We start from the raw sequence: 6,176 nt of genomic DNA on the forward strand, positions 1-6,176 counted from the left end.
TGTGTGTGTGTGTGAGCATGCAGATAGACAGCCCAGAAGGAGAACACCGCAGTGGAGTGGGAGAAGGAGGGATAAGGGGGAGGTGGGAACTGAATTGATACACCCACCTTCAAACACAAGAACAAAGACACATCCCAGCCAAAGAAAAAGAAGAAGCAGGAATGAGAGATGAGCAGGTACAGCAATTGCTTTGCTTGCTTAACCATTCTGCTTGTCTGTGCCTCCTCCTCCTCCTCCTCCCAGCCCACCTACAGATCGATAGAAACTTTTCTCAGGGGGACAAGACAAGCACTCCTCCTGCAGCTTTGCCTGTCCTGCATTCAGGACCACATCAGTGTCAGGCGTCCTTGCTTACGCACACCCTGACAACGCAGCTCAGCAATATGCAACCCGCATCATCAAAATGCTCCTCAGCACTGCTCCTCACTTCCTCTCCTCGCTCTCGCCACACTAGACACCAAATGGCGCACAGTTGCCATTACAACCATTCTTGGAAAGCTACGCAGCAACACTGGCTCTCCTCCAAAGCTCTTCTAGTTTATACTGCAACCTCGTACTTCTGAATATACAGTAATGACCTTCCACTATATACGGCTGTGACTCTGCTTTCCAGGAGTTTCACCCTCCTGAAAATTTCCCCAATTGTGTAATCAACCCTTCCTTGTTAGCTCTGGCCTCTATCCCCACACTGGACGACAATGGAGGCTGTTAAAAATTATACTACGTCATAATGTGCAGTAAAATGTGACACTAGAGGATTGAGATTGTTACAACGTGTCCATGAACAAACACAACAACGTGTGACAACTATTAGTCAGCTATTTCATCTAACATTCAGACAAAACAGTAAATAAATTTTATAAATGTGTTATGTATAAGACAGTGTAACCACTTTACCCCAGAATGCAGCAGTGTATGAACGGACAGATGACTTAAAAGATATTGTATTCAGAATCGGCTATCACATGTACAGCCGTGCTAACAGCTCTGTGAGGCAGTGCCTGTGCAGGCTGTATATTAAAGTCAGATTAGTAAGTATAATGTTTACTATGTTCAACATCTTAGTTTAGTGTGTTAGCATGCATCTGCCAATTACACAAAAACAAAGTACAGCTGAGGCTGATGGGAATGTCATTAGTTTTGCAGGTATTTGTTTATAAATCAAAGTATTGGACAATTCTGACCTGCTGATGGTGCTGGATAAAGAGTCATTAGGATCTATTGTCTGAACCATGAATGTCTGTACAAACCCATCTGATGGTTCTTGAGTTACTTCAGTCTGGACCAGAGTGAAGTGGCAGACAGACAGATTGACATTGTCATCCATAAAGCCACACTAATAGCATGGCTAAAAAACAGTCCAAGAGTCTTCATTGACTCCGTTGTGTGAGTACACCGTGGGACTAATCTGCACATTCATTAATCAATAATTCACCAACAGCAGCAGACCAATATAAATCCAACAGTACATTACCATTTTCATAAAAACATGGACCTTCAGCAGTGTTTTTAAGAGATACTGCTCTTCTGAAATAAATATCTTTCAGTTAGGAATGAAACATCGTCTGCCAAGCTGCAATATTGCACAACACGACCAACCACAGCCAGAAGATACACAAGCACAACAAACAGCCGAGGAGCAAATAATTAAGAGGTAGACGAAACAAAAAGGATACGAGTGAGACAAAAAGGGGGAGGGAGAAGTTTACTTTAAGAACTGTTATAGTTAAACATTGCTCAAGAGACAGGGGCTTGATGCTACATGCTGCAGGCTGCATTAATGTGCAGCTGCAGCCCACACAACACAACTATCCAGTCCCTCCAAACACTGACGAACGGGTTGAAGCTCTTAAGTAAAAACAAAACATCAAGAAGCATGAAAATAAGCTTTAGCTATGCTGCTATGATTGTAGATAAACAAATTCATCCTTACAAAATACACAGTATGGGTCCGCTAATGATTATTTTCACTATCAACGTATCTGCAGTCATTGTTTGAAATGCCTGTAACAATTTCTCAGAGCCATTGGTGGCGTCTTTAAATGGCTTGCTTTGTCCACCAAAAAGATATTATATCTAAAATCCTCACATCTGAGAAGCTGAAACCTGAAAAACTTTTAAAGATTAATGTGTATAAATTGACTAATTTCAGCTCCAATGCCAACACATTCAATAAAGAGTGTACATTTTGTACAGAAATAATCTTGGCCTACTGAACTCGTCCGACCTTAACAATGCAGCACAAACAGTCGTTAGCAGGGATGCGCCATGGTGAATAAATATAGAGTGCCCTAGTTATAACAGTCATTATGCTGCAGCCTGTCCTCCAGGTGTCTGCAGTGAGAAGAGGGGCTCCAGCAGTCAGTAGGTGGGGGTCAACGTGTAGGTGGAACAGGATGGGGGTGGCTGCTGTCGACTCCGGCGCACTGCGTCCCTCGTCACACACAGTGCACCAAAGGGCTACCGGCAGTGTAACCTTCACCGGAGCTCTGACGTCTGCATTATGGCTGTGTGTAGGCTGGTGCCACCTCGACACACAGCCCCGCACCCTTTATCTGCTCACGCTCATAGATACTCTTAAACCAATACCCCTAAAGTGTGAGTCCTTCAGTGAAAGGCAAGGTGACACATTAACACGTGAGGAAAAACATAAACCCCTTATTATTATTCCCCTCTCAGATTATTCCCTCTGCTCTCTTCTTTTCATAATCACGGTATGAGTAAAGGGGATGTTTTAGGTGTCTGTCACTTTACTTTCTTGGTAATTTAGGTGTTTTACAAATGTTAGCTTGTTCTGCAGTTGCACTTTTTCTTTCCTTTAGACTAAGGGCATTGGGTAAACGTGATAAATGGGAATGTAAGGTGTTATTGGCTAATACAGCTGGTTGACAGAAAGAACAACATAAATGGGTAAATTATTTAGAAGAAACTGTAAGGCAGCTAATTGCTGAAGTTCACCAATAGGCAGTGATATCGTCTGAATCTTTTAAAGGACAAGTGTGTCAGATTTAGTCACATCTAGTGGTCAAGATGCAGATTGTAACTACAGGTAACTGAACAACGATTTATTTGACAACCTGTAAATGAGAACGGGCTGTGAGGAGAAACTACGGCGGTTACGAAACTCACGAAAAACACAAAAGGCTGTAACTACAGCCAGTGTTTGGTTTGTCCCTTCTGGGCTATTGTAGAAACATGGTGGTTCAACCTGGAGTCTGTAGATAAAAACTGGTAACAAAAACACAACGGTTCCTATATTCAGGTGATTAAACACTAATGAAAACATATCTATGAATATTATATTCAGTTTCTGCCAATAGATCCTAAATGTTACATAATGTCACTCTGATTTCTTGGTTGATGGCAATTTTGGTGGTTTAGAAATGTAGAAATTGCACGACTGCGTTTTGAATTCCTCTGGATAAGGAGCATTGGGTAAATGTGTAAAATGGGTTACTGGCTAATTCAACAGAGAGAACAAAATTATAAATTAAATTATAACACCTGAAAAATAAACATTTTTGAAGAAAATGTGTTGTTGTTTGAAATAGTTGAGACATTAAAAGGCGTTGAACTGGTAGTTAAAATGTAATTACTTGAAATGGCAGGTAAAACTGAATGAAGTTTATATGATTCGCTATTGATTAAGAGGTAAATGTGCTCAATGGGAATGTTAAGTGTTTTGACTAATACTGCAGGTTGACAGAGAAGAAATTAATAATAAAAGTCTGAATTTAAAAAATAAAAATGAATGTGTGCTTACTGCAGAAATGTTGCGGTTTAAATATTTGAAATAGTTGAGCTACTGAAAGAAGTTGAAGTCACATTTGAATACAATTACTACCAGGAAATTGAAGATTTGGTTGAAGTTCAATCAGTGAAATGAACTGGGAATATCAGAGTAAATTGCTCTAGATGTCTGCTAAACGAGTAAAATGGGAAAATACTGTGTTTTAGGCAAATACAGCAGGTTGACGGACAGAACAATGAGAACATGGAGTTTCCTGTGGGAGTTTTTTTAATCTGGAGTTTCCCCATCGCTAAAACCTCGGTGAATTCCTTTTTAAGAGTCATGGATAGTTGTGTAACAAATACTGTGGCTGTGAAAACAACAAATCTCATCTGCAACCAAATGATCTGTGTGTTACAGTTCAGTAAACAGACAACTGTTTTGAGAGGACAACGACGAGTGCAGAACAGGATAACATCAATGACCAGGTGATTGATTAGAAAGGTGGAAGATCCATAAATCACAATGAGAGTGAAAGCCTGCAGCCTGGAGGGACGGAGCAAAGTAATTAGGTTAAGTATCAGTAATCCTTTCAGCTCATTAAAGCAGCACAGCTCCCATTCAAGCAAACACACAAGAAGCCTATCCCATCATACAGGACAACAAACCTACACGAAGCATGAAATACTTGGCACAGTGCAGTTCAGCTCGCCTGCTAAACTCCAAGTTTTAATTTAGAAACAATACTGAATAAAGTGTAGGCCACAGAGCTTTCATTTTCCTCGCCACAATACTGGTTTTGAGCTGGGAGTTTCACATCCTGGTACTCAGATAATGAAACATAACTGCTTGGAAAAACTGTAGATTATTATAGTTGAACCAATCGAGTATTGTCAGCATAACATGTTTGATTTTTGTTGCTGTGTTGTTGGTGAATAAAAGATGAAGCCTCTCGAGTAATTAAAAGGTTAGTTTAGATTTGGGTGTGGAGCTGTTTGAGGTCTACAGTAGATGGTGGTCGGCACGCCCCAAGTTTGGGGAAGCAGACAGGACCTACATAAATTAAGGTGGCTAAAATACGTTTTGCCCCGTCCACACCACCTGTGCATCACTCTGCTTCAGTGTCAGTACTCCTGTCTGCTTCTCCAAATTGGGGGTGTGTCGACCACCATCTACTGTAGGAATACATCTCTAAAAACTGAGTAAGCAGCTCATACAACCCCACTTTAAACCTGAACTGTCCCTGTAATGTGCGTCTATGTGAGAGGTGAAATAAAAAACAGGTTATGTGGAAATGTGGCTGTGTGTTTGGCAGTTTATCAGTGTTTATATTAAGTAAAGAAAAACTAGCTAGACTGGAGCAGAGTCCACAGCCTGGAGGGAGCGTGAACTTGTCTTGACTGGCTGTTTTGTTAAATGAGCCAAGATGATGGCGATACATCCACTGGAAGCACAAACAGTATATGTACACAACTAGTGACAACACAGTATGCCATGGTGGCTTGAGTGTCTGAGCCCAAAGGTTAAACAAGGACAGGCTCAACCTGCACTGGATGCATGCATGGAGGCTGGCTGCAACACACACATGCAGCCAGAGAAACCAGGAAGCAGCCTGCAGGTGTTCTCCACTTCTACTAGCTGCTCATATACGGAGAAGAGAGAAGTCCTTCCACACTGGTTGCTGGAAAGACTTCCAATGAAACCCTGCATATTGCATTCAACAAAAACCCTTCAGTGCTCATCACAGAATAAAATACGACCGCATTATCTCACAGCATTGTTTGTATCCATGCAGAGCAGCTCTCAGCAGACCTGCCCAAAAAAAAGCATGTTCAGTGTCAATGTTATTACTGCGGTACGTATGTGTAACACCGCATTTGCGCCCGTATTTGCCAATATAAAAGCAGCTTTGGCCTACCACGCAACAGGCACTTCAAATGACCGCAACATGGATTAAATATAAAACTAGGTAGCATTAATATTGCTGCAAACTCAACTGCGCCAGACGAGCTCAGCCTCTTACCTGTTCACAGTCCAATCGGAGTCACACTCAAATGTCTCCTCCTAAATTAACGTCGGTTAAAATGTTTATTTGATGGTTATTTTCCACAAAGACGCGTTATTGGGCTGATGCACAACCAGCGTTGGTTGGAGGTCAAAGAAAAATAAGGAATGGGGAGAGAGAGAGAAAAGAGCGCGTTGACGCTGGCTGGAAATATTACAATCGCAGCGTGTGGAAAATAAATAAATAAAAACGTGTTACCGCTGCGGAGGGAGAGGAAGAAGCGGGGCTTGGTTGGCAGCTGGAAATGTTAGCTGCAACTAAATTTTGCTCGGCTGCAACACGGACCCAACACACAACAGAATAACAGGAAAAAAATCAGAGGGAGGGCAAACTGGTGAGGGAGGAGTTGGGAGAGAGAGGGAGAGAGAGAGGAAGAGAGAG

At 41.8% G+C, this 6,176-nt stretch overlaps 1 protein-coding gene across 2 annotated transcripts in view; it reads right to left on the reverse strand.

Moving 5' to 3' along the window:
* The window catches only part of mbnl3 (muscleblind-like splicing regulator 3), a 29,835-nt gene extending 23,749 nt beyond the window's left edge, over positions 1–6,086 (reverse strand). For both annotated transcript variants that reach the window (XM_035669156.1, XM_035669158.1), the window contains exon 1: positions 5,754–6,086. The gene's annotated coding sequence lies outside the window, so the exon portion shown is untranslated. The remainder of the gene's footprint in view (positions 1–5,753) is intronic.
* Positions 6,087–6,176: the final 90 nt, after the last annotated feature.

This window comes from Morone saxatilis, unplaced genomic scaffold (assembly GCF_004916995.1).
Source record: "Morone saxatilis isolate NCDOM2014 unplaced genomic scaffold, NCSU_SB_2.0 Contig22, whole genome shotgun sequence".
In the NCBI taxonomy this organism is placed as follows: Eukaryota; Metazoa; Chordata; class Actinopteri; family Moronidae; genus Morone; species Morone saxatilis.